This window comes from Lissotriton helveticus, chromosome 9, assembly GCF_964261635.1.
Source record: "Lissotriton helveticus chromosome 9, aLisHel1.1, whole genome shotgun sequence".
Taxonomy (NCBI): Eukaryota; Metazoa; Chordata; class Amphibia; order Caudata; family Salamandridae; genus Lissotriton; species Lissotriton helveticus.
The window spans coordinates 651,711,524-651,739,133 of record NC_136070.1 but is presented as its reverse complement, the minus strand read 5'-3'; the positions used below and the strand labels follow the sequence as shown (position 1 = coordinate 651,739,133).

Sequence of the window (27,610 nt, the reverse complement as noted above, 5' to 3'; positions counted from 1 at the left end):
TGACTAACTCCACTTGGCAATTAAGTCAGTATAAATGGTAGAAATCATAGATTTGCGAGGGTGTCCCGAACCTCGCCGCCTGCACCAGCTTGTGGCCGCTCCTCTCATATTGGGACGTTTGCTGGAAAAATATATATATATATATATAAATAAAACCTTCTTGAAAAGAGGTTTTTGTTATGCTAATAACTTTGCTGTTGCTTGACGAATCTTCACACAATTTACACAAAACGTCCCCATTTTGGTTCAGCTGCTGTGTTGAAAGTTTCGGGGTCATCCCTCAAGTGGGGGTGAGAGAATAGCAGTTCCCAAAACACGTTTTCCCCATGTTCTGTCAATGGTAATTTTTCACTTTTTAAACACGACTACAGCCCAAAACGTTGAATGGAATTACACCAAATTCGGCAGATGATGGTCCAGAAAGCTTGCTTTATGTGCTTTGGTGTAAATCAGTTCAGTAGTTTCAGAGATATTTAAGTTAAAACAATTATAGATAGCTGGGAGCCCAAGAGCCTACTGAAACCCTCCTGAAATGTGATTGGCTGCCAACACTTTAACCAGGGAATGTTGGCCGCCATCTTGGGACTCAGGTAAACCAAGTCCCACAAAAGTTAGAAAAAAAAGAAAGAAAAGGGGGAAAGGGTAGAAACGCTGTGACCTTCTAGGCCTCTTGGGGGGTCCCAGCCCCAGAGCAAACAAAAAAGCATTTAAAATAAAAAGAATTCAGTGAGATAAGGGGATCCGGACATAATTAAAATAAAAAAAAATAAAAAATCACGGACTCCCACACTTCGCTTATTATCTGCCCCCAGGTGGGCTAGATCCACCACCTCCCCAGGGGTCCCTTAATTATTAATGCTGGGGAAGCCCATATGTCCTCCACCATGCCCCCTGGGACCTCTAATTCCCTGGGGCATAAGTTTCAATTGAATGCAGGGGAGCCAAGTGGCCCCCGCAGCCCTAGGGCCACCACCTCCCTGAGGCAAATTTGAAGATGGGGGGGGGGGTGTGCGCTGTCGCCCACCTGGAGCTGTAGAGGGCCAGCTCCTGCAACATTGCTATTTGCTATGGCTTGGCAGGGGCACCACTCCCACCAAGCAATAGCAAACACTGCTCCGCTTCTAGTGAGCGAGAGCAGAAAATGCTGTGTAAAAGCAATCAGACTCTTGCAGAAGGCAGGGAGCTGGCAGGGACCTTGAGGCGGTCCCCAACATTTCGAAGGTGGGTGCCCTGGGTGGGATCAGTGCACCCATACTACATGCCGGGCCCCGAGGGATGGAGTCCTGGGGTCGAAACCAGTCCAGGAGGGGGGTTGCGTGGCCTCCTACTTTTTAAATAATAATACAAATAAAGGGGCAAGCCCCAGGGATGAGGTCCCCAGGGCTCAAGATGGTCCAAGAGGGGGTCACTTGGCCCCCTCCCTTGAATAAAAAAAGGAAAAGAAATGGTCGGGGTCCGGTGATGGGTCCTCGGGGCCACAATTAGCCCGGGAGGGGGGCTACACAGCCCCCTCCCTTTAAATTAAACAAAACACAATTATAATAGTAAGAAAAAACATCTGGCAAGTTGCCGGAGGCCACACCCTCTTTGCCACCACTCTGCAAGCGTACCCCCCGGTGCAGTGGTGGTTTGGGGATGTAGTCGTCTTGGATGCTAATGGTCCTTGGGGTCCAAGAATCCCTCCTGTTACCTCAAGTATGTCACAGACAGCCGGATTGCTGAGAGGACTTAAAGGCAATGACGGCTCTGCAAACGCGCCTCTTGGTGAGCTGCTGGTTGGGGAATGAATTCCACTTTACTCCTGAGCACCTCAGGCCTGAAGTAGACTTCTTTTTCCAACCAGTAGTGCGCCAGGAGGCACATTTGTAGAGTGGTGCTGAAAAGGGGCGTGGCCTCTGACAGCCTCTCAGCAATCCAGCTGTGTGGGTCTTACTGGTGGTAACAGGAGGGGAAGTTGGTCCCCACAGACCCTCAAGAGCCAAGTGGACTTCATCCTCCAACTAGTAGTGTGCCAGGAGGTTTGAGTGCGGAGTGGTTTAGAAAGAGAGCGTGGCCACTGAAAACCTCTCAGCAAACCCACTATGTGGAACTTACTGGCGGTAACAGTAGGAGTAGTTGGCACCCAGGGACCCTCAATAGCCAAGGGGGCTTCATCCCCCTACTAGTAGTGCACCAGAAGGCATGTTTGCAGAGTGATAGGGAAAAGGGGCGGGGTCTCTGGGAAGGACGTCCTTGGGGCCAACTACCGCTCCTGTTATTGCCAGTAAGTCCCACACAGCAGGATTGCTAAGAGGTCTTCCGAGGCCACGTCCCCTTTCTCCACCACTGTGAAAATGAGCCTCCTGATTGGGGATGAAGTCCACTTTATTCCTGAGCAATGTTCTCTCTAATTTATTTCCTTTGTGTGCTGCAGTAAAGGTGCTTTGTGCACTACAGTCAAGTTTGCTTGCAGGGAAGACAGGCAATAACTTAATATGCAAGTATATGCTGGGTGCAAATTACCAAAATCAGTGGCATAGCAAGCGTACCATCGGCCCTAATCTAAGCCAGAAAAAAACTGACCTCCCTTCACCTTTGGGTTAGAATTAAAAGACACCCATTACAGGGGCTCTGTGCACCTCTGAACCCCAGTGATACTGAACCTTGTTCCCTAATCATTCTACCTATCATTCCTCTCTCTTCACTATCGTCATGAATCTTTTATCTCCTCCTTGCACCTTTTTTTTACCTCTAGCCAATTCCACTCTATCTCTCTCTTGTTCTTAACTCATTCCTTCCTTTTTTTAAAAGTTTTTTCTTGTCTCCCTGCGCCTCTTTATCCTCTCTACTTTTCTTTCTCACTTTCTGCTCTCCTCTACTTCTCCCTCAACCTGTCTCCTCTCTTCAATCTACATCCTGTCATTCTCTCTTCTCCAAACTCTCTCTAATTGGTCTCTGTCCTCTTTCTCTCTTATTCTACACTTTCTCTATCAAATCTATATCTTGACTATGCTTCTCTCCTACTCACCTCGTTCCTTATCTCTGACCTGCTTGGTTGTCACTTTAGTCTACCTAGCCCCTTTAAAAAAAAAATCACTTTTAGTCAAGTTTTCAATTTGTTGCATTTGAAGAACACAACTACAAAACAATCCCTCCCAACTTGGATGACAACTCTTACCCAGCAATCATGTGCAAAGCTACTCAACTACGGTACTAATTAATTGTGTTCCCTAGGAGTATAACCCATTGACCTAGTGTGTCTGGTGTTGCCATGATTGTCTCAAATTGTCCCTTTCAATCCTTTTCCCAATCCTCTCGTTATCTATCGCCTTTTGTTTGTTCTTATCGTCCTTGCTTTCCCTTTTCTCTCCGTTTAATGTTTCACACACCTTTCTTTCTTTCTTTTCTTCAGCATTTCTTGCTTATTTACGCATTCCTTTTTACTGTCTCAGTCCCTTAGTTCATCCTCTCCATTCAAGCTCCCCCTTTTCTCCAAATCTTTTTCTCTCTCAGTCTTTCTATTATTTCTGTCCGTTCCATTAGTCTGCTTTTCTTCTGCACTTTTTCTTATTTTCCAGTCCCTGGTCTTATTTTTTCTCCTTTTCTCTACTCTTCCATCTTTACTTTAATTCTGTCTTTCCTACATCCTTTGTCCATTTTTTAATGCTGTGACTCACCTGTTATGTTATGTTATGTTAGTTGTATTTCTTAAGCGCAACAGTTACCCGAAGGTGTCCTGGCACTGAGCACTGCCCTCCGGATGACAGGGTGTGTGCTAACCTAAGAAGTAATGAGCCAGGTTTGTAGTCCCTTCCTGAATGTCAACAGCTCTGTGGTGTTCCTGAGATGGAAATGAAGCTCATTCCAGGCCCTGGCAGCGCATGTGGTGAAGCTTCTCCCCAAATTGGCTTTTTAAAAGGGGGTACAACCACATATCTTGCACCAGCTGATTGGAGATCTCTTCTTGGGGCATACAATTTAAAACACTGTTTTAGATGTTCCGAGCCTCCTCCATGGAGGGCCTTAAAGACTGTGCATAAGGTATTGAATTGAATTCGCTGTTTGACTGGTAGCCAATCAGCTGTTTTATTCCTTTTTTGATCTAGACACATTTTGGTGTTCCAGTCAAAAGTCTTGCCGCTGCGTTTTGCACAAGTTGAAGCCTGTTTAGATGTTTTTTCTGGATATTTAGGTATAGGCTATTGCAGTAGTCCACATGGGAAAGGATTGAAGATGTTGTCACTACCTTGTGGCTATCAGCTGGCAAGAAGGACATCATTTTCCTTATAGTTCTAAAAAGATAGAAACATGTTGAGGTGACCGCTTTTACCTGGTCTTCAAATGTCAGCTTGTTGTCCATTAAGGCTTCTAGGTATTTTGCTTTCCTAGTTGGCACCGGGAGAGTCCCTAGTTCTTTTGGCCACTAATCTGGTGTCCAAAAATTGGGATTACTGTTAAAAATTAAGACCTCCATTTTGCTTGAATTAAGCTTCAAACAGTTCATGGTCATCCACAACCTGACCGATTTCATGCAGTCATGGAACTTTTTCCCTTTTTCAGCCTCTTGTCCAGGTCATAGTGGCATCACTATTTGTGTGTCGTCTGCGTAGGACGTCAACTGGTATCCAAAAGATCTAATCAATGCAGCCAAGGGTGTCACATAGACATTAAAAAGCGTGGGGCTGAGGGAGGACCCCTGTGGTACTCCACATGGCAGGGAAAAAGGTTGTGAGCAGGCTTTATCTAGGTCCACGGTTTGAATCCTTTCCGTAAGGAAGGATTTTAGGAGGTTCCAGGCCTTGCCTTCTACCCCACAGTCTGCTAGATGGTCCATCAGAACATTGTGATGGACCATGTCGAAGGCCGCAGAGAGGTCCAACAAGATAAGTGCTGCATTTCCTCCTTGTTACAGTTAAAGGGTTGACCCAATGGTACTGGGACCTGGGTATCAAGTGTTACATAGGTAAGGGTCCCAGACTATGTATCCTTTACATGTGCTGAGAAATTCACAAAGTTATTTTCAAACATATTACTCATGCCACGACTTTATGAGTGATGTTGTTTATTCTCATCCTCATTAGTATACATTCTATGTAAAATGCATATTCAATATTTACATCTGTGCCTGTAAAAGGAAGGAGGAGAAGGGGGGGAGGTTGGAGGAGGTTTGTGAGGATCAAGGTGAATGGACAATAATAGTAGTTACATGTGATCAAACAAAAATCGACTGGTTGATATCACATGGGTACAGAAACTGTAACCCCATACATTGATAAGCGTCCGTGAGATCCTATCCCATATATTATAACACAGTATTAATTCATTTGTTGAAGATGGGTAGGTTTCATAAAAGACAGTCGATGTTTCGACCCCTGTGTGGTGTAGGTTCGGTAGCACCTTACAGTGGGGTCTTCATCTGGACGTGGTGTGAAACATGGGGGGAACCTAAAGTCAAGGAAGAATAAACGGTAAGCTGACCGTATAATCACGTAACTATAAAACAACAATTGAATAGGATAATGACCAAGAAGCTACCCGATAAATAAGGTAGTAGGGATATGAAGGAAAGGGCCGTCAAGCTCCTCCGTGGGTGAGAGCAGATCAAAGCCTATGAATAGGGAAGATAAGAAAGGTGGGAGTCGTACTAACAGTGGTCCCACTAGGGAAGGGTTACACTAATTGAAGCCGTTAGATTCAAAATAACCCAAAAGGGGGTAGCAATGACAGTTTCATACAACCAAGGACACATCGGATTAACCATTGATTCAGCAACAAATTGTTGCAGAGGGCTGCAGTTGGTAAACTGTGGGTGTGGCAGTGTTAATTACACCCGGCCGGGTTAACAAACAGTGTTGGGGGGACCCAACCGGGTTAACACATCTCACTTAGGTGGAACAACTGTAGTGCCAGAGCACGCTGTGAAGGAGGAAACAACGTTACTAAGCCAAGCCGGGTTGGAGAATACTCATGCTCGCCTCCTAATGTGTCTAGAAGCGTCGATTAAAAACGTATTCAATGAGAGACAATATTCTAGTCAGATAACGTACACACCCGTCCGGGTTGCATGGTGATGTACAGTAGGGCTCTACAAAGAAAATTACTTAACCTGTGGAAATACCGACCCGTGGGTCCTAGGCTAAATTAGTCTGATCTAAAGGGTCATGACACCACAACATAATGATATGGGAAGGAGGGGGCCTACCTTAATACCGAAAGCCGATTACACTGTCATTATTCTTGGCCTCCGTGATGTTCGGCGAAGTAGGTAAAACAAATTACGGCAGCCCGTGTCTCAATCTAAGGGCATAAATCCACAAAACCAAGAGTCAGTGCCTTCGTGGAATACAATGTCGGTAAATGGGTGAGGTTAGAGGTGCTCTCAAATGGTTTCTTACCGCGGTTGCTGCAAGTTCCAGCGGATTAATCGGAGGGACAGCCGCTGCGGTCTGTCGTCCCTGTTATATGGTATAAAGGCGCGCGTGCATGCAGCAGCTGGATGCTGGTGCCGCACAGCCACGGAAGAAAGACTCGAAAGTCCGTGGCTGAATTAAGTATGTACTTACTAACAGGGGGAAAGGAATTCTCGAGCCAGTAGGAAATAAACATGAATAATAAAAATGGTATTGTTCTCCAGATAGGCCTGACGGTTGCGTGGTCAGAGACAAGTTCTCCATTACTGTCAAAGGAATACTACAGTGCAAGATACAACCATTACATTAACACATCAGTTACAATATTATTTTTCTGTGTGTTGATCTGTTGGAAAAAGAGGAAATATGAACAACAGTATACAATATCAAAACAGTGTCATTGAGCATTGGGGAGTATCAGTTAACGTAGACAGGCTAGCTGTGCGTAGCTCGCGTCATGCTCGTTCAAGCCATTATGGATAGTGTCTAGCAAGGCCATCCATTTACTCTCCCTAAGATTAAGGATTGCAGATATATTGCCACCTCTTGGACCCAAGACTACCTTTTCGAGGACCAACCACTCCAGATCATTGGGTGTGTGTTTAACTTTTTTACAGTGGTCAACTAAGGGGGCCCCGTGGACCTCACACCTGATTCTACTGTGATGTTGGAAAATGTGTGCCTTTATCTTCTGTTGAGTCTGGCCTATGTAAGCTAAACCACAGGGACACGTGATACAATAGATGACACAGCTAGTGTTGCAATTCGAGAAAGACTTGAGGTTTATGGTGTGTTGTTTATATGCAAATTGTTTAGTTTGAATGGTGGTTTCGCATGCTTTACACTGCCCACATTTGAAATGTCCCACCGTTGCAGGTAAGTTCCACATTGTTCTTAGGGTGTGTTGTTCCGGGGTGTCTAAAAAGGAACGCACAACATGGTCGCGTATGCTTTTGGCTCTTTTGAAAGCGCGCATAGGAGGGTCACGTTGGTCGATCTCATTGCCCACCAAAGTCCAGTGTTTATTCACAATTTTGCGAATCATGTTGCTCTGAGTACAGGAGGTGGTTACACATATCATCTTTTCTTGTTTTTCATCATCTTTGTCTCGTGTGGTCAGCAGTGTCTCACGGGGGCTGTACCATGCCCGCTTCTGAGCTTTCTTGATGAGTCTGCGGGGGTATCCTCTTTCCTTGAGTTTTGTGCTGAGGTCTGCTGATTCCTGAAAGTAATCATCTTTCTTAGTGCAATTGCGCCGTATTCTGAAGAATTGTCCTACCGGCAGGTTATCCCTCAAGGCACGGGGATGATGGCTATTGTATTGTAAGAGCGAATTACGCTCTGCTGGTTTGCGGTATAGTGTAGTCAGAAGTTGGTTATCCTCATGGAAGATGGTAATGTCCCAAAAAATAAATGTTATCATTATCAGACTGAAGGGTAAACTGTATGTCCGGGCTCTGTTGGTTCAGCCAGTGATGGAATGCGTCCAGCTCGATCTTCGTGCCTGTCCACAACATCAGCACATCATCGATGTAACGTCGCCACCACACTATCTGGTCTCAGTATGGGTTACCGGCATGTAGGACATATTTATGTTCAAAGTCATCCATATAAATTATGGCCAGGTCCGACGCGAAGGCTGCCCCCATCGCGACGCCCTTGGTCTGGAGATAGAAGCTTCCTTGGAAGATGAAGAAATTCTTGGTCATGGCGATGGCTAGTAGAGAGAGAATGAATTCTGTGGGTACTGCCATGTGTGCAGGTCGTCTGTCCAGTACCTGTTGTATAACCTTCAGAGCCTCTGTCTGTGGAATACTGGTGTAAAGTGAGACCATATCACAGGTTACCAGAAGTTGAGTCATGGGGTCAAATTGTTGGCCATCCAGTAGATTGATCGTCTGGGTGGTGTCCCGTAGGTAAGTTGTTGTCTCCTCTGCGATAGGTTTGGGGAAAACATTGATATATTTACACAGTGGTTCCAGGATGGAACCACATCCTGATAATATGGGTCGTCCGGGCGGCTCCTGCATGCTTTTATGGATCTTCGGCAGGGTGTATATGGTTGGTAGATGGGGATCTGTCTGGTTCAAATATCCAAATTCCAGATCGCTCACGAAGCCAAGATCTCTACCTTTCTGTGTAACAGTGAGGATTTCTTCAGCCAGTTCTTTAGTAGGGTCCTTGCGCAGTTTCTTGTAACTGGTACCATCCTCCAGTTGTTTCAGAATCTCCGCTTTATATTTGTCAATGTCCTGTACCACAATCGCTCCCCCTTTGTCAGCAGGTTTGATCACAATCTGTTTGTTAGTACATAAAGAGGTGAGTGCTCTCCATTCCTGATTAGTAACGTTGAGTTTGGTGTGTTTCAGTGTCTCTAATGTTTTGTTCACATCTTTGAGAACGATATGTTCACAGGGCAGGATTTGGTTGGTCATGGTGTTAGATGGTGGGACAAATGTGGATGGTGTTCTGAGGCCCGTGTTGGATGTATTGGTGTAGGGCCTGTTCTTAAAGAAATATCTCAGTCTAATCTTACGAAAAAAACTTCAGGAGTTCCGTTTTGATTGTAAATCTGTTGGGGAAGGCGTCGGGCACAAAAGATAAACCTTTGCTTGAGATCTTGTTTTCATCATCCTTGAGCATAAACGATGAGAGGTTCACCACCGGGGAAGATCTTTCAGTTACCAACTGTATACCTTCCTGCGCGTTGAAATCTCCCCGTGATTCTCCGTTGGGAACTGTACTTGTTTCTGGGCTCTTCCGCGTGCTATGTCCCAGTTGGGATTGGCAGTGTTCTGTCCTCTCGGGGCTCCTCTTCTCCAGTTGCCTCCCCTGCCTCTCGGTGGGCGCCATTGGCCTCGTCTTAAAAAAGGGGGGTACGGGCTTCCCTTACTTCCTCTGTGGATTTTATCAAGGCTGATTTTGTGCTTTGGCCTGAAACCATATTGAGTGGAATCTAGAGAGTTACTTACTCTGAGATGCGTGCTCAGTTACATATTCGTAGCTTTTCAATAATTTTTGCTGGCATGGGAAGACGAGAGATTGGACGATAGTTGTTAAGGTCCTTATGGTTGAGATTTTGTTTTTTGAGTAGTGGAAGGATGCCGTCATTCTCTCTACTTCATATCCCACTCTCACCTACTCTTCTATGTCCCTCCTTTATTTTCCTTTCCTCTATATCACTCCTTCGTTGCCCACTCCTCTTCCTAACCTCTTTTTATCTGCCTCTATTGTTTCTGTTTTTCTTGATTTCCGTTGCCTTTTCACCTTATCTATCAACTTTCACCCTGTATCCATGTCCTCTTTTCTTTACTACCTCATGGCAAGCTCCTACACAAACCCAATGAGTGAACATTTCTGATGACCTCCCCCAGTCAGAGTAACCGCTCTAGTGGAGAGGTGCGGTGCAGCGGCCAGGGCAGCTGACTTCGGAGCACAGGTCTCCAAGTTCGATCCCCGGCAGCATCTCAGCTCGGCACCATGTGACTCTGGGCAATAGCTCACTTAATTTCCACGACGGTCCCAGCGCCTTGAGACCCGTAAGGGTGAATAGTTTGCGCTTTACGAAAAAACTGATTTATTTATGTACTTTGCATATGGCGCAGACACTTGCACCTCTTGACCCCTGGATTCCAGCTTCCATCCATTGTAGGTATATGGGGCCTAGGTTGCAAGCTGGCTCCCGTTGGCCACAATGCATCTGTGGGCACCGTCAGCATGTGCCAGGACTCAGAAGGTACCTCTACCCGAGTAAGTTTCACTGCGGCATTTGCATGCCTGGCATTTCACGAGAGAGATTATGTGAAAAGCAGTGTGCAGGAGTGCAAATCAGCCTTCAAGACCCATGTACTGAGTTCCACCTCTTCACAGAGTTGTAACTCCTTCTAGCTGTGCAATGTTCCTTCACTCGGCCCTCTAGAGCCCAGTGCTGATGGTCCCATTCACTCTGAGTTCTCTACAATACTGACATGCTTCTTCTCCGCAATCCCTGCAAGCCAATATAAAAGTTCTTCATATCCCTGCCCCTGCGTTGGCATGCCGCTTACTGAGCCTCAGCCTTCCAAACTCTACCTCCAGTGCTGACATCCGCCCACTAGAGAGAGCAGACTGATTCTCTGAACTATATATTACATGGGTATACCGGGCTATTTATTCTTATGACACTAACAAAACTGTATATCTAAACGTTACACTTTGAGGAACTGTTACCCAACTCATTGTTGCTCAGTCTATCGACCTCAGAAGGATAAGAGGCTTACATTACATCCCACGCCCACAATTCTCCTTAATTCGGTTCACTATTACAAGAATAGAGCTTTCCACAACCTGCACTCTGCAGGTCTGGTGCTGCCGCAAGACAATGAAACTCTTCCCAAAACCACACACATGCATCCTCTCCCTAACCCCTTTATGATGCCCTTGAGTATGATGGACTCCGAGGAGTAGACGGATGGTAGAGCAATAACAAGATGCTGCTGGCAGTGGAAGAAAAGGGTAACAGGGTGCGGCGGGGGTGGCAGACCCTAGGGCACCCTCAGGTGAGAGGCTAGAACCGGAGCCTCTGTAGTGGACTAGACATAATAGGGTTGCTCTAAGCCTTATCAGACCAACTCAACTGTTGGCTTGTGTCTTCAAATGTTGGTTAGCTGCCTTCGTTTGATCTTATCAACTTTTTTTGTTTTTAAAATTTCTTTATTAGGTTTTCTCCAACACGGCAGCTCACATCCAGATCAACATGTATACATTTTGTCCACCTCAGCCGAGGTGGGGAACATCACAATTCAAATACATGTTAGCAGTAATGTCTGGGTTCACAACCATAAAGCGTCCGCTATCTTCCACACCATCTTTTGGTGTACCTTTTTGTATGCATAAACAACCCAACTATAGGAAACTCCCTCCCACCTCCCATCCCCTCTCCCCATCCCAACAACCCCCCTGTACCCACCCCCCTCTGCCGGGTCTATGTAACTCAAGGTCCATGTATCAAAGTAATCATGTGGGGCCATCCTGAGTCTCTCTCCTGAGGGCGTCGCATCTGTGCTGCCTATGGTGGCCTGTGAGGTCTGTCCTGCAATCTCATGCATCATCGCTCCCCATGCCATTAACACCTCGGACAATTTGGCATCCCTCCTGGTGCATCTAATGTGCAGACTCCTCTGCTAGGGCCCACTCCCGAAGATCGGTCCTCCATTTCCCCAGTTGTCCCTGCTGAGTTAACCAGTGGATCGCAATACGCCTCTTGGCTATAACTAGACCCAGGATCAGGAACCGCAAGCTTATCTTGCATTTTGGGTCTCGAGGAATCAAACCCAGAAGACAAGCACGTGGATCCAAATCTATTGTCCATCCCGTTATCCGGTCAGCTCCCCGAGAACAGCCCTCCAATACGTCTGGATCGTTGGACACGTCCATACCATATGCAGAAAATCTGCCGGACCATAGCAACATCTGGGGCAGTGAGGGTCTCTGGAGCCAAATGTATTATGTTATACTGGATTTTCTTAAAGCGATTGCTCACCGACACCTTCCGCACACTCCCGTGTATCCTTTCCCAATCTCGCGTCGTGACCTCCTATGGACACACATGCTGCCATTTTTCTTCTATTTTTAGGGGGCCGTTCTTTTTATCATCCCTCAACGCCCTATAAAGGTGAGTAACACACTTTCGCCCTCCTGCCATAGCAATCATAGTGACCAGGGTTGGGATGTGCCCCGGGGCCTCCGGAAATGTGGGCCATAATTGCTGTGCCTTTGCCGCTATTTTTGCATATTGCAAGAACTGCCCTGCTCCCAACTCAAAGGCGGTCACCGCCGCCTGATAAGTGATACATTTATCGTCCGGGTAGAGGTCCGACAACATCAGACAGCCCCCCACCTTCCAGGCCTCTGTCGACATCACCTGGTCAATCTGAGCAAAGTGTGGCATCTGCCAGATGTCCGCCTTCGGGGCGAACGGTCTTTCCTGAATTATTCTACGGACCACTCGATTCCTAAATGCAGCCCCAAGTCGCACCAAGGGCGGACCGAGTATCGTGAGCCCCCCAGCCCACCATAGCAGCGCCCTGAGCTGTCGGTCCCCATACGTACCTGCCAGCAGGGACCTCTCCCAGGAGGGATCCGCGTCCAACCAGGCTATGGCATGTTGCAATTGCGATGCAAAGTAATAAAGTTCCAAGTCTGAGATCTCCAAACCCCCGTTACCCCAACTACGTTTCATTGCTTCTAAACTAACCCTGCATCGTTTTCCATTCCATAGTAGTTGGACCAGCAGTGTATCCAGTTCCCTGAATACTCGGTGTGGAATTTCAAAGAAGGAGCCTTGCATAGTATAGAGACATCGGGGCAGGACCACCATCTTTATCAGTGCAATTTTTCCCATCAAGGAAAGGTTAAGAGTGTCCCAAAAGGTAATACTACCCTGTAGCCCCCGGACTATACTCCCCATGTTGCATTGATAAAACTCTGCCTCAGACCGAGCGACCCATATCCCTAGGTATCGGACTGTGTCCTCTGCCCATGGAAGCTCCAGCACCGGTCTTTGGTCCTCCCCCCAATCGACCTCTGTTCCAAGCGCATAGAGCTGAGACTTTTAATATATAGCCCGGAGGCATCAGCGAATTGGGCAAGCGCTGTTATCAATGTCGGCAATGACTGAGTCGGTCGACTCAGGTATATTAGCGCGTCGTCGGCGTACATTGACACCACATGCTCCGAGTCCCCCACACGTATCCCCTGTCCTACCAGTATCTTGCGCAGATGACGCTATAGAAAGTGCGTATGACACAAATTGGCCTGTACAGACCCTTGCCAACGAACGAGCGTATAATAGTTTAATTCTGTTGACAAACCCCTCCGCTGGGCCCATTTTAAGCAGAACCTGCCATAGGTAATCCCATCTGATCGAATCGAACGCCTGTTCGATATTGAGGAACACCAAGGTGCTCCGGTGAGCGCGTCCCTCCAAAGATTGCATAATGTGCGCCAGGCAGCAGATATTCTGTAATGTATTTCTGCCCGGTATAAACCCGGACTGTTCGTCATTGACCAGCCGCCGAAGGTAGGGGAGGAGCCTGGACACCAACACCTGGCTGATCCAGTCTTCAAGAAATAGGTCTGCTGCCGGCCCCTCCGCCTTTTCAGGAAATCTCAAAAAGCAGAGATTGTTCTTTCGAGAGCGTCCTTCTGCATCTTCCGCCCTGTCTTCTAGCCGGGCCGCATGGTCCAGGAGCGCTGCTACCGTCTCCCGCAGCAGCCTGACCTCCGTCTGAAGAGTGTTTAGATCTCCTTCCGTAACAGTAACCCTGTCTGCCACCTTCCTGAGATCCAGACGCAGGTGATTGATGTCGATGGCCTCCCATCCATTTTGGTTTCTAAAGCCACTCTGGAGTCTCGAATCGCTTCTAATATGTCCGCTTTATCTTGAGCGGCCGAGTCTTGGTGAGCCCCCTGCTCCATGTTTGCACGGGGGTGGTCCGTCGCAGCTGGCCCTGGGACCGTGTATTGTAAGATTTTGTTTGTTTGGGCGCCTCTAGGGGTAGGTCCTTCCCCATTATCAGCGAGGCCGAATGGCGCAGTGGCCTATTCTTGCCGCCAACAGTATAGGGAAGGGGTTCTGTCTGACAGTCCACCTCCCCTCAGGGACTACAGCGTTGTCTGTGTCAAGCAGGCCCCTCGTCCGCCGCACGAAGCAGATACCTGGCTGTCCATCACTTTCCTCCAGCCTCTTCCGGACCTCCCCAGTGCGGTACCCCGCGAGCGAGGCCTTCCACCGAATCGTGGAACGAACGCCACCTGCCTGCTCCCGCACTCCAGGGGTTAACTTTAATTGGAGGGGGGACCCCTTGCCTCACCACCTGGGGTACGTCCCCAGTTCCCCGATGCTGTGTACCACGGACTAGCTTCCAATCAATCGTCCAGTCACGTCCTCGACGCACCTGATGGAGTGCAGGTAGGCCTCACCTCGCCCCCTCAGCCTTCGTTAAGGCCTATCTCCGGCCTCCCAATTCAGGCATGTAAAAGATCCAAGGGGGGCTAGGCAGTCACTGGGCGCGTGGGGCTTCACACCGCTGCAACCAGGTTCTATAGGCAGCCTCCAAGCACCATAGGCCCGCGATCAGGCCCCCAGGCGGTCTCCTTGTAGTATTCAGATGCGGCCCACCAGAAGTCATGCAGGCCGCCCCACTGCGGCCTCGCTTAAGTTACTCCGCCGGCCTGCGAGGTCTCGTCAGCCGCCACCTCCCTCTTGTCGTGAGCTTCACCTCAGCTGGGGCCGTACTGTTAGCACCGTTGCACAGCCGGACTCACCGCAACCACTGAGGCTCCTCCACTATCCCCCGATGTCTGCCTTCCAGGGCCACCAGGAGGCCTCCGACACACTGGGACCAGGAGTCTGACAAGACTGTCGCAGCTCTCTGCACAGAGGTAGGCCTCACCGCTGCTGCCTCTTTGATTACTTTCCCCCAGCCCGCGGAGACCCATCTGTCGGTCTCAGCTTTCTGTTGCCTCCTGTTCGTGAATCTTCCCCCTCTTTGGATCAGGGCTCTGTGTCTGCCTCTCGTCTGGACTCCCCGGTGTCGCGGGCCTCCACCACTGCCTTCCCCCTCTTTGGATCAGGGCTCTGTGTCTGCCTCTCGTCTGGACTCCCCGGTGTCGCGGGCCTCCACCACTGCCCTTCAGTTACCCCAGCTCAAAGTCCAGAGACGGCCGTCATTATGTGTATCGGGATTCCCCCGGGTTCGCCTCGGTACCGCCGAGGTTGGGGAGGTTTCCGCTGCTGACATGCGAGGGCACCATAACACCAGGATTCTGTAGGATAACAGCTATTTGGGGCAGGAGCACCACAGAGACACGTCTAGCCTGCCATGTTACCAAGCCTCGCCCCCATTGCTCTTATCACCTTATCATCTAAAAGCAGGACTTGGGCAGGAATCTGGAGTTCTTGATTGACATGGACTAGATTTCTGTTCTTCTAGGCGACTGCTTTGGGAAACATGATTCAGTTTCCAGGTAAAACACAAATGTTTCAAAGTTGACTGATCACACCTTCCAGCCCCTTTCAAACAGAGGCACGCAGCACAAACAGATCTTGGAGCTGTGCTTTTCCAGCCCAGGGCCTGGTCTGGGTCAACGCCAAGTACAGTGATAATTTTACATTAAGATAAAAACAGTTATTCAATTTTAAATAAAATAAATTATACATTTTGTTTTAAAATATCATATATAAAAAGAATTCACATATTCATTAAGGGGCACTATTAAACCCTTTCCAAAGTGTTTAAATACATTTTGTAAAAAAAAAAACGAAAAAACGCCAACTGACTTATTCATGGGCATGAAACAAGTACAAATCTTTAAAAAGGAGCACTATCAAACATTGAGCTTATAGTATATATGTTATGTCTCCATGATGAGCAACACACTACTTCCATAGTGCCTGTGTGACAATCTTTTTTAGCTTACCCTCTCAAATGACCTCCTTCTCTATGGATTACCTTACTACAACCATCCAACAGTGTACTTAATCTCTCAAGTGCCCCACTCTCCCACACCATTAATTTGTTGTATAGAACTAATCATACCAGTGTAGGGTGTCAGAGCACTTTACATCACACACACACATTATTATACAGAGACAATGAATCATATGTGTGTAAATCAGTCTATAGAAAATGTTACGTAAAACAACGAGGATTAAAAGATATAGGAATCAAATGTCATTGATAGTAGTAGGCAGTATATTTTAAAAAGGGTTTGGTCTGGAAAAGCACAAACTCAGGATTTAAAACGTACCCCAGTGGTTGGTTTTGGCCCCAGTGGTTGGGGTTAGCATTACTGATAGGAACATATTTCCACACAAACAAACCCTTTTTAGCAACAGAAGGATAATGAAAGCCCGGAAAAAAACCTTACTGTGAAGTTTGAAAGCAGCTTTTTGAAAACAATTCATAGGTCACTGTGCTATATTTGGATTGTAACTTATGAATTGCAAGTAACAAAAGTATCTCTGTGACAAAAGTATTAACTACTTGAGCTATCCACATAAATACAGTTTTGTGATGTGCATGGTGCACATTTTTTGCAGCAGGCATATAAATCCTCTACACTACTTTATGATAAGTAAAAACTGCCATTACACAAAGATCCATCTCTCTCTTCAGCAGGAACAGTATTCACCAGAGTTAGCTTGACATTTTCTTGTTGCCTGAAAACTGCTGAACACAGCACATCCCTAAAATCAGACTTGCTACGTAGGCATCCTGAAATCTGTGTTTTTGAAGGGGTTCTCGTGTGATAGTGAAAGAAAAAGAGGCTTGGTTAAAAAAGTATTTGCCAAGTCTTTAAACAAAATAATCCGGTTCAATGAATTTATTTCAAACTGGCCCTGAATGGCCTCCAGAAATGCTCCATTCTTAAATTAAATGAAGCAGCAGCCCCTATGTCTTCGGTGCATGTCCTGGTTCTCCTGCAGGACAGCCTGCCACACAAGAAAGAGGAGTTTTCACACTTGTCAAAAGGGTCCAAAAGGGGCAATAAAAGAACATTTAGTCGATCCATGATCTAATCAATGAATTAGATCCCATTCTGCAACGACAGACACATAGGACCAATGCTATCCCACCGCATGTGCAGGTCCTATGTTGCCTACACCTACTGGTGTCAGGCAGTTTTCAGGGGGTCATTGCAGTAGCTGGAGGTGGGTCGCAAAGCGCGCTTTCAAGAATATTCAAAGCATTCCTTGATGCCATGATGGCCCGGATCGGGTCACACATCAATTTCCCCACCACCACGCATGACCTTGCAAAAACTAAACAGGAGGTTTACCAGATAGCTCGCTTCCCACATGTTTGGGTTGTATTGATTGCACCCATGTGGCAATATGTCCCCCTGCAGCACAGGAATATCTATTTAGAAATAGAAAATGTTATCATTCCCTCAATATTCAGGTTGTTTGCAATGCCAAAAATATAATAACTGTCATTGTGGCACAATTTCCAGGGAGTTCACATGATTCTTATATATTCAGGCAAAGTGGCATTCACGCTCGTCTTGTGAGGAGAGAATTTGGAGAGGAACATTTGCTTGGTAAATATGTGTAATTGATTCTCACAGTCATTGTACGTATGTCAATGTCAAACTGCCACTGACCCTTTGCTTACTTACATGTAGGTGACAGCGCATAAGCTTTGCGTAATTACCTCATGCCGCCTTACCTCAATCCCACAACTGCCAACCAACAGAGGTACAATGCAGCACATATTTCAACAAGGAACATCATAGAGCGCACATTTGGGCTGCTGACGAGCTGATTCAGATGCCTCCATAAGACCGGTGGAGCACTTCAATACAACTCTGAACAATGCTCAAGATAGTAGCAGCATGTGCCATGCTGCACAATATTGCAACAAAGAGAGGAACGGAAATCGAGGTGTCTGACAGTGACTCAGAGGATGCAAGCGCAGCAGAAGGGCGCAGAAGAAGATTGGACATCACACAAAATTATTTCTGAAGTGAGTAATGATGACACAAAAAGTGTATATTGCAATCAAAGTAATTTTTATGTAAAAAATAATGACATGAGTGTTGAAGCACACGTTTAATGTGTCCAGTGGCACTGGATTTTAAGTAATCAACATAGGTGGACTGAAAACGAATGACTTGTAAGTCATTCAAAAGGTCAGATTACAACAATGGTTACGTCACCATATCGGAATGTCAGCGTACATGGCAGTCTAGCGCTTTCTCCCACGAACACCCAGACGCCTGTCAGAGCCAGCATCTTCATCCCTCATGTTGGAAGCGGAGGGGGTACTGCTGCGTGTGTTGCGTCTTCCTGCAGTGGCGACTGGCATAGCTATACCATTTCTTTTTGAGGCCCCCTCACTACCCTCTTCCTGCGTGGACATGTTGGCCGCAATTGTGGAAGCATTCATCTTTTCCACTGCATTGGTCACCTGGTCCAGTGCTTAAGCCACATCCCCGCGCCAATGGCACATTTCTGTTTGCATGGTCACAGACCTACGTGCCAGCAGGGCAGTTGTGGCCAGCCTATTGTTGGATTAGCATAGATTTGGAGGTGCTGCATTAGTTGACGGTGGTGTCTTTTCTGGGATACATGTCCCTCCTGCATAACCTTGGTCAGTTGCTGTACACTATCGGACAGTACTGCAATGTTGGCTGCCATCTTCCCAATTAGTATCTGTACTGAACATGTGTTTTTGGTCTGCAGGAGCTGCATACGGAGCATCTGGCCCTCAAGACCACCCCAGACATCATTTGGTTGCTCCTCCTGCTCTGTTCTGAGTGATCTAGCTCTTCTACGCCAGACTCTGACATTGCTTCTGCGGACCTATGTTTGTGGATTTGGGATGGGAGTAGCTTGGCCATGGCTGGCTTCAGGTGTTGCATTTGCCTCATCATTAGAATCCATGGCGACCAGTGGTGGGACAGTTGCCCTGCGTGAGTTTGGTGCACGTGATGGAATTGTTGGCAAAACCGGTGTGTCCATACGTTCAAATGCGCTGGTGTCCTGCATGTCCTGGGAATCACTATCCTCAGCTTCTACACATTCTGCATCTGTGAGGTTTAACAGTGCAAAACAGCATCCATTTATGTCTGTAATGTCATGTCACAGTAATCAATTTCTTTGCTTTGTTATTAAATTGAGAATATATTACACTATTTTGAGTTTTTTTTCCTATTTGTGTGTTTGTCATTGTAACTGCTTGACCTGCCTACATCTCCCATAATGCACTTCCCTTTATGAATACATTGTGTTCTGGATGTTCAAAGTGTGCACTTGTGCTGTACTGAGGTCATGTTCTACCTTTTTTAATTTAGGACAATGGTAACATGCATTCATCTTACCTTCAGATGTGTTGGCTGCTCCTGACGTGTCTAGCTGTGTCACACCAACAACAGCTTCAGGCTGGATTGTGGATTCAACCATGTCCTCCATGGGAGTGTTCCCAGTGTCTGTCGGTGTTCCCCCTCCTGTCTTCATTGCTTCCTTCAGCCAGTCAGCAATGCGCATCTTAGCCTGACTGTGCAAGCCGTACCCTTGTTTTTTCAACTCTTCAGTGGTGCGGTGTGTCACCCCAATGGCATTCACCCTGTTTTGGATCCACATCCATTTTTTTTCTTTTCTCCTGCTCTGCCACTTTTAATGATAATTTGCCAAACAGCTTATCATGGCTGTGGGCAACTCCCTCAATGAGGGTGTCAAATTCTTTTTCAGAAAATTTTATTTTCCTCTTCCTGCCTGTTTGGCTGCCCTCTGCTGTTTGTGAAGTTTCCATTTTCTTACAAATGCCAGGTGTTTCCAAGGTCTCAGTCCCACTCCTGTTCAGCTCCCAGAGCCAGCTCCCTCCTCTCCCTGAGACTGTGCACTGAAAATGAGGCTTGTGCTGCTCCCTTCCTGGTTCTGATGGCATCAAGATGCATCAAAAAGCGATTTCGCAGATAGCCAAATCGCGAATAACGAGTTCGCAAATACAGAAATCGCTATTATATTTGCGATTTTTAGCGATTCTTTATTTTATCGCAATTTTTTTGTAGCATCAGGTTTTGCAATTTTTTATTTGCGATTCCTTAAAAATCGCAAATAAGGAGGAGGAGCTACGCTAGCAACCAAGATGGCCGCATAAGCTCCCGGCTCCGCCGACCTCCGCCGGAGGCTCATGAATCCTGACTCCCATCGTGATTTCCCACCGGACTCCCGTGCAGCTGAAGTGCGCCTGACTCTACAGGTGCAATCCCGGAATCTCTAGCTGCTCGGATTGTGAAGATACGTCGTGTGCCATTCTTGGCCTAACTCAGAGTTGAAGCCGGGGCCTCGAGTTCTAACCCGGCCGGGTTGGAGTTGAACAACATCGGCCGCGGGACGTGGGTGGTTCCGGTCTCCTGAAGTGACATCTTTCCTTTTCGTTTCGGATGGTGACCTGGTGGCAGCTTTCTTTTGCAACTACGGCGGCTTTCCATATCGGCTGCTTGGACCGGGGATCCGCCGCCCGGAAGCCCCGTTGAGCTCCCGGGGTTGATGGGCTTGGTTCCTCGTTGGCGGCGACGGTGCTGCGATCGTGCTTGGTAGCATCCACAGTTGTCATCTGCATTGCTTCTGCCTTGTGCCCCGGAGAAGTCGACCTCCGGGGCTCTGATACCCGCCCGGTCGCTCACTGAGGGGCGATGGAGCGGGCCGAAATTACACTGTCGCTGCACAATGTAATGGCCGCCATTGGGGAGCTCCGCAAACGAGTCACCGCCACATTCCAGAGGATGATCGTAACGGTCGATCACATCTGCCGGAGACCGGACTCCGATCCTTTGTTGGTTATGAGCCGGGATGCCTTACCCGCGGCGCAAGCTTCGATTGCTACCGAGGACCCTGGGCGGCTGTCGGACTTGGAAATTTCTCGTGACCCTAAGATGGCGGCGAACGAGCCCGAAAGTACTGGCTGTGTGTTTGGCCCTCTATCGATGCCGCCAGGGATGGATGTGACTATTTCTATACTTCAGTTTGTCTTCTCCACAGACTATCGGATTTATACCTTGCCTCTTTCAGAGAATGCTCAAAAACGCTGTGCTGACTTATCATTGTTGGGCAGTGGACCTGGTTTGACTTTTGAACTTTGTCAGCGTTTATCCTGGTATCACTCCTTCTGTGGTGTCTTTGATCCGTTTCTGTCTTTGGATGCTCTTGTTGTGATGGCGGTTCGAATGGTCAGGGCTCGCATGAAGACTCGCAGCGGCCTGATAGTATTTGATGGGGTCTGCGTAATTGATCGTCGGGGCCAGGGCTGACTTTCCTATGTTTTCCTTTGGCTCTGACGGGTGGTGTCTGTGGGAGCGAGGGCTAGACGGGATTCTGATTGTCTGAGTATTGTGTAACTGCTATGTTCGAAACGGGATTTGCTACCTCTGTGATGCCGGGGGCCGGGCGGGATGGTCCATTTTCTGTTTGTGGCTCCCCTATTGAATTTTATTGCTATAACTTGCTCAATGCTGCGATAGGGGATGTCCGCCTCTGGTGGGGAGATGGGAATCTGGGAGCCCGTATCGTTTTGTACCTTTCTCCTCCTCCAGCTTTTCCCTTCCTTGGGGTGTAGTTTAGTGGGCGACAGGCACGCTGCTAGTGGGGTTAGGTCGTAGCCATCGGCAGGGGTGTAGGGTGGGGGGTTGTGTTTTTTTTTTTTTTTCCTTTATTTTTTTTCTATGACCTTCCTATTCCCTTTTCCTCTCTTCACAAGAACTGTGGCATATTCTCCTGATCTTTTGTCCATCATATCTGAGTGTCATATGTTCAAGTCCTATATCCTGTATTTCTGGTGGGCGGGTGCTGTTGCGGTGTACTTGTGGTCATTTGCATCTTACTGTTCTGCTTCAGCTTTAAGCTGGTATTGATCCTTTTTTCGGTGCCTATGATCGTAGTGTATTTCTTCGACTTATTTGCCCGTCCCCAGCTGGAATGTATTTCCCCTAATGACACCTGATGTGTATATTTCTTTCTTGTGTTATACTCAATAAAAATAAATATTAAAAAAAAAAAAAAATCGCAAATAAGGAATCGCAATCTTTAACAATGATGCATGTGCCTGTATGTGCGTTAAACATTCAAGTGGGAATATTTTTGAACAGAAGTAAATGTGGCACCAATGCACTTTCTCTCGAAACGCCTGAACTTATAAAATAAGATAACATTGTATAGAAAAAACCATACTGCTGAAAGTCATATTACTAATTCCATAGAGCCAAACTCAAACCCAAACTGAAGATCGCCACTGATCACAGCGTCACCGCAGGGCGTCCTTTGATCTCCATATTACACGCAGTATAGACTCCTGAAAACACTATGAAATGCTACATATTTTTACAGCAGATCTTAGAGGGCATAGAAACGGGACGCTGGTAGCCCACACTCGAAGGTTACAATGTACACCAATTGTGAAATGTCAAATGTCAGCATAAATGCCATGTCATCAATCACAGGAGTAAATCATTTCGGCACTAAATATATATATCTATCAATTTACCCCGCTTCGCGTTCCCAATTAACCGGAACACTACGAACACGGACCACAATTTCGTGCAATTTTGTATTTCATTCTGGGCAGTCTGCCATAAGATGTAAATCACCATGTGTGAGGAGTTAGATGCACAGGCCCTACATTTAAAAGTTTTAGAGAACTCCGTAGCAAAACGTGTCATGGACATACAGAAACACTAGCAATAAATTAAGTACTTTACCATTTGGAGTCAGTGCCTGTATGTGTGTGTATATATATATATATATATATATATGCCTTTAATCAAATGATCAAATAATAAAGCTTCCACCAGATTCCCCGCTGTGGCCCCTGCTTCTTTGTTCGTCGGAGGAGTTTGCTGTCATACATTTGCGCGGTATCCAGAAACGCGCTACAGGGGTCCCGTTCTTCAAAGTGGTCCTGGCTCTTCTGGTTTCTGCTTCGGCGGTTCGTGTTTTCTCCAAGGGATTGGATGCCTGGTACCCGCCTCTCCTTACTTTCGACTCCAGAGCGGCTGCCACACGGTCTGTGACTTCACGGAGGATCAGGAATGCACTGTCTCCCTGACCCCTGCCTGGCTGTTGGTTGTTCCTGGAGGCTGGAACGTTTGGGGGCTGGAGGAAGTTTTTAATGATTTTATTCACTGGATATTGACATTGTGTGCTTCGTTTCCCTGCCTGCATAACGCATGAATCCACATGGACTCACCCCGCATGCAGCACTTACCTGGGAAATGCATCCTGGGTCTTGTGGTTCCTACGAACTACAAGTTGTGAGCAGTTAGTAATGAAGGGGTGTGGCGTATTCCAGCGAATAGGAGTGCGGCAATGATATTCTTAACGAGCAGCAAGTCTCCAGAATATGTTTGATGGCATCTGAAGAAGACCGATATGCGGTCGAAATGCATTATGCCTTTAATCAAATGATCAAATAATAAAGCTTCCACCAGATTCCCCGCTGTGGCCCCTGCTTCTTTGTTCGTCGGAGGAGTTTGCTGCCATATATATATATATATATATATATATATATATATATATATATATTCACTGAAAAAACCATAGGTTTCACACCAGTTATAGTACGGAATTAGCATTTAAAAAACCTATTAAATTCACTGAAAAAACCATAGGCTTCACACCAGTTATAGTTAGCTGGAAATTTTACTCGCATAAAACCATTGAAATTCCCACGTTATAGTTAGTTGGACTCACTATAACTTGCGCGTGCAATGCACTGCTGATGACGTCACATATTACATCACTCATGACATGGTCAGTGACATCACTCATGACATCACTGATGACACCATCCAGTGAATGTGTGTCTTTCTGAAAAATATATGAAAAATAAATATGTTTTATATATGTATATGTAAAAGTTGATGGAAGAATAAATGTTTAAATAAGTGTTTACATGTTGATTGGTTAACTGGCTTATTAAGTGTATCTTAGTGAATACATATATTAGTGAGTAATGTTTAAATATTTAAATATATGTATTAGTGTTTCACTTTGTGTATAAGTGGATGCATGGGTTGGTGAGTAGCTACATGTGTATGTATATGGGTTATTACATGTTTTTCTTAGTATCAGTCTGAGTGTTTGTATGGTTTGGTGGGGGTATTACCTAGCACATAGATGCATGAATAACTGACTCTCTCTTTGTATGTGTTTTAAAGACAGCATATGTGCAGTACTGTATGGGTGGATGAGTGTGTATATGTGTGTGTTAGTGAGTGAATGAGTGTCTCACTAGTGTCTTTATCAGTAACTACATATGTATTAATCTAGTGTATGTGAATATTAATGTATATAAGTGAGTATATGTGAGAGTAAGAGATTGTAAGAGTTCCTGTTTAAATTAGTATGTGTTTCTATAAGTGATTGTTTAAGAGAGTATGTGTAAGTTTCTTTAGAAGTAAAGTGGTAGTGTGTGTATAGCTGTATATGCAAATAAATGGATGTTTAATAGTTTATTTGCATGTGTGAGTATGTGTCAGAGTATCTTTTAGATGACTGTTGGTGTGTAACAGGATGTATAGGTGTATCACTACATATAATGAGTGAGTATATGTATGAGTGACTATATAGAACTGTTGGTGAATAAGTGGATGTGTATATAGATGAATTATTGAATTGGTTGTTGTTACTAGTATGGATATCTCCATTTTTTTGAAAATGTTAGTTTCTATTATTGAATATGTGCTTCAAGGGTTACATTACAGTGAAAGGAGGTTTGTCACTCTTGTCACATGTCATCAGTGATGTCATGAGTGATGTCACTGACCATGTCATGAGTGATGTAATATGTGACGTCATCAGCAGTGCATTGCACGCGCAAGTTATAGTGAGTCCAACTAACTATAACGTGGGAATTTCAATGGTTTTATGCGAGTAAAATTTCCAGCTAACTATAACTGGTGTGAAACCTATGGTTTTTTCAGTGAATTTAATAGGTTTTTTAAATGCTAATTCCTAACTATAACTGGTGTGAAACCTATGGTTTTTTCAGTGAATTTCAAAGGTTTTTTAATAGCAAATCTCTATAGGTATGAAATTTAATATTTTGTATAATGAATTTTATATTGTATAATTATGTAATACTATTTTTTTATGTTTATTTATTTATTATTATATTTTGATTTTTTTGCCCTGGGGCGCGTACCGATGCGCTCACCGGTGAGCGCAGTGTTACGGCGCGCCCCGGGGCGCGTACCGGTGAGCGTCCCGTTAGCGCTATTGCCGCGACTGAAAACAACATCGTGACGTTTCGCGTAGCCGCGTGATGCGTCTTATGACGCACGGCGTAAACGCACCCGGAAGCGCCCGGACATATACGATTGCGCATCGTCCTGACGCGCTTACGCTACGCGCCCCTGGGCGCGCCCCGGGGCACGTAGCATTAGCGCGTCGGGTCATGTGACCTGAAAATAACACTGATCATTGGTTGAGATCAGTTTTGGTTTCCAAATGAAGAAGGCCCGAGTCATGTGACCTGAAAGTAACACTTTTCATTGGTTCAGGACAGTTTTGTTTTCCAAATGATGAAAACCCCACCTATTTTCCTCATTCTCACTTTGTACTTTGAGTGAGGAAGACCTGTTGAAAAACCTCTCTGTACCTATTTGTCTGAAAAATGGCTACAGTAGCAGCAGCTGCAGGAGCATCTGCTCCACCTCCACCACCACCACCACCACAAGGACCACCCCAACACCACAGTGGTGGAGACCAAGAAGAGGAGGACGAGGAGGAGTAAGATGAGGGGGGGTTCCTACCAGAAGATAATACCCCATATAAGCCAAAGGAGCACTTTATCTGGCAGTTTTTTTCTATCCCAAAGGACAAGAAGAAAGTTAATGCGCCAAAGGCGACTTGTTTAATCTGTGGTTTTGAACTTTCAAGGGGGAACCCTAACAAAAAATACTCTTTTGGCAACAACACCATGATTCGGCACATGCACCGCCGGCACCCTAATAACTATGCTAGGGCAGAGGTCAGGGAACTTGCCAGAAACCCTGCCCAATCTTCTGCCAGCACTTCCCAAAGTTATCAACCCACCCCATCGGGTCCAGAAGCGAGGGAGATGAGCACAACTATTCAAACCAAGTTTGCCAATTTTAAAATCGTTTGTATATTTTGTGGAGCGACAATATGCTATGGTGAGCAAAGCATTACACTTATCACCCGTGCTTGGGATCACCACAAGTGCCCGAAGAAACATTAATTTTCCTGTTTTTTATTTTGCTCCAGTTGAGCCATTTACAATTCCCTGTTTTTTTATTTCTCCCCATAAAAACTACAAAAAAATATAAAACTGTTCTGAAAAGCCAAAAAAAGTAAAAAATGTTAAAAAAAAATAAAAAAAATATAAAACAACAAAAAGAATTAAAAAAAACAGTTCTTTTTAGAACTACCTCCAATTTATAAAAAAATGCTAAATTTTTTGGAAACTCTGTCATTCTTTTTTCTCTATGGTACGCTCCCCGGTACGCTCCCCGGTGCGCGTACCGGGCGCTCCCCCCGCGAAAATCGAATTTTTTTTTGTTTGCCCCGCGGGGCCCTTTTATGGCCCCCATATCAAACCTAGGGGGTCAGGGGGGGTCTACCCTGCCCCCTTATGGTCATTCCCCCCTTTGTTTTTGCCACCTCTTGTGTCTTGATCCTACCGAGACACAAGATGGCGGCCGCTCCGGACTGTTTGGAATGTTGACAGACACCCGAGAGCCAATCAGCTTTCCGCGCGCGAACTCGCGTTACGCGCCGGGTGCGCTCCCCGGTGCGCGTACCGGGGCGCGCTCCTAGATATATATATTTATTTGAACCTAAATTACTCAAAATCCTCTGGAGCACATATCTTGAGACATAGCAAAGGCACATCGGGCTACCAGTCCCTACAATTTTGCCAAGTTTCGTGGGAATCCATTCAGCCGTTCGTGCTAAAAGTGAGTCCAACCGCCCTATGGAAATTAACATGGGGAAAACACGTTTTGGGACCCCCCTTTTATCTCGGCCCCCGCTTAACGAATACCCCCCAAATTTTCAGGGAAGGAGCGGAGCTGGCCACCTAATTTAAGAAATTCGCGAAAATTCGTCCACCCGCACCAAAGTTATTCCCAATAGAATGTTGCGGATTTCCTATGGAAACTAGGTCCTAACTATAACTACCTACTGGCCACCGCCAGTAGGTAAAATATATATATATATATATATATATATATATATATATATATATATATATATATATATATATATTCACAGAAAAAACCATAGGTTATAGACCATATATAGTTAGGAATTAGCATTTACAAAACCTTGAAAATTCACTGAAAAAACCATAGGTTATAGACCATATATAGTTAGGAATTAGCATTTAGAAAACCTTATTTTACTCACACAAAACCATTGAAATTCCATATATAGTTAGTTGCACTAACTATATATCGCGCACCCGCAATCCACTGCTGATGATGTCACATATTACATCATTCATGACATGGTCAGTGACATCACTGATGACATCACTGATGACAACATCCAGTGATTATGTGTTTCTGTAAAGTTTAAATATGTTTTACATATTGAAGAATGAGTGGATGTATAAGTGTCTGAATGAAGGTTTTAGTAGGTGCGTGATTGACTGTATGAGTGAGTGATTAAATGCGTCTTACTGAATGCACGGGTTAGTGACTAAACTGTCTTA

The 27,610-nt window shown here is 45.9% G+C and overlaps 1 long non-coding RNA gene across 1 annotated transcript in view; it reads left to right on the top strand.

Moving 5' to 3' along the window:
* The window catches only part of LOC144782904 (uncharacterized), a 145,661-nt gene extending 127,847 nt beyond the window's left edge, over positions 1–17,814 (top strand). The window contains exon 3 of the long non-coding RNA XR_013601307.1: positions 17,559–17,814. This is a non-coding gene — a long non-coding RNA (uncharacterized LOC144782904). The remainder of the gene's footprint in view (positions 1–17,558) is intronic.
* The last annotated feature ends 9,796 nt before the right edge of the window (positions 17,815–27,610 follow it).